The sequence below is a fragment of the Zingiber officinale genome, chromosome 6B (genome assembly GCF_018446385.1).
Source record: "Zingiber officinale cultivar Zhangliang chromosome 6B, Zo_v1.1, whole genome shotgun sequence".
NCBI classification, from domain to species: domain Eukaryota; kingdom Viridiplantae; phylum Streptophyta; class Magnoliopsida; order Zingiberales; family Zingiberaceae; genus Zingiber; species Zingiber officinale.
Window position 1 is genome coordinate 6,042,151 of NC_055996.1, and position 1,549 is coordinate 6,043,699.

The window sequence follows — 1,549 nt, forward strand, 5'->3', positions numbered from 1 at the left end:
AGATAGGGTATCATATAAACCCTAGGTCCTGAACATGATGTATCACATGGTTGGGTCACTACCGAAAGCATTTATGGTCAGATAAATAATAACATGCAGTGCATAATAAATAAACAAACAACATGTAACAGATCATGTAGTGACCAACCGAATCAAATGGAAAACACAATTCTTGCTATATGTTAAACACTTTATTATGCATATCAAAAGACATAACTCAAAGTACCCGCCTCTGATAAAATGGTGCAAATCTGACTCCGAGATACTCGTCTCGCGTCAAAGTCCTGTGTCACATATAGATAAATATATTTTATTTAGCTACAATTTACATAAATAGCTAAACAAAATTCCTAAAACCATTTAGGGCAAAACCCTAAACCAAAAACACATAAACATAATCAACATACACATGATCGTCTAACTAATCCTCCAATTCAGAACATGATCTACAACAGAACTCAAATACACCTAATCCTTACCCTAATTCACAATCCAAAAGATTACGGTGAAGGTTGCTTGCTGCTGAAATTTGAACAAACAAATTGTTTGTTGATCCACAGCACACAGAAACCCGCTGTAATTCTTCCTTCAATTCACAGCCCTCACTTCTGTGGACTAAGTCTATTGTTGCTGATCAAATAACGCCACAGCCCACTTCCTCACCAATTTCGTGACCTAAGTTAGTAGCAAAGAGAAGATCACTTTCAAGATTGGAGATTCCTGCCAAGAATTAACCTAATTCCAACTAACTTACCTCCCAAGATCGATTAGGGCACGTGAAATGAACACACGGTGCCGGCTTGATCAAACTGACAGAGAGATCAGTGAAGGGGGTGCTCTGCCGAGGTGCGTCCGGGAGATAGAAGTCGCGGGCTGAGCATAGAAGAAGAGATCGGCAATCGGCTGGCTTCGTGCGGAAAGAAAACTCGACCGGTGGCGGATCTAGGGCACAACCAAGTGGAGGCTCGGATGAGGCTTCGCGCGGGCACAAGCACAGAGAGGAGAAAGCGTCGGCTTCTCCCTTGGTCCGAGGCTTATGCACGCGTGGGAGAGGAGAGGAGAGAACCGCCGAGTGGCCGGCGGTTAGGGCATGGAGCAATCGGGCGCGCGACGAGGGCTCGGCAGGAGAAGAGGGAACAGCGACAAATAGAAACCGGAGGAAAAGAAAAAAAAACAAATAAAGAAAAGAAATAAAAGAAAAGCAAACTTTTCCTCGCTTAAATGGGGTAGCCTAAACAGGCTTTTCCGGTCCCATTTTATCCCCGTTAACTTGTCCGTACGAGTTCCGAAAAATTCCCGAAAAATTTCCAAAAATTCCGAAAAATTCCCTTATTAATATTCGCTCATTTTCCGGTATTTTACAGGTGCAGTAGCAAGCTCGAAGGAACCACGAGCCCATGACGCAAGTAAACACATTGAGTGCAAGTATCACCTGATATGAGAAATCGAAAAACGAGGAGGTTGTTGTCACCAAGATTACATCAGCAGATAACCTGGCAGATCCTTTCACTAAGGCCCTTCCGGCGAGAGCTTTTGATATGCATGTTGA

General features: G+C 43.4%; 1 long non-coding RNA gene across 1 annotated transcript; it reads right to left on the reverse strand.

The window, feature by feature from the left end:
* Window positions 1-225: 225 nt before the first annotated feature.
* LOC121989895 lies at window positions 226-1,138 on the reverse strand. Its single transcript, XR_006114360.1, has 3 exons — window positions 755-1,138; window positions 480-675; window positions 226-284 (listed from the first exon to the last, which is right to left on the reverse strand). It is a non-coding gene; the product is annotated as an uncharacterized LOC121989895 (long non-coding RNA).
* Between the last annotated feature and the right edge of the window lie 411 nt (window positions 1,139-1,549).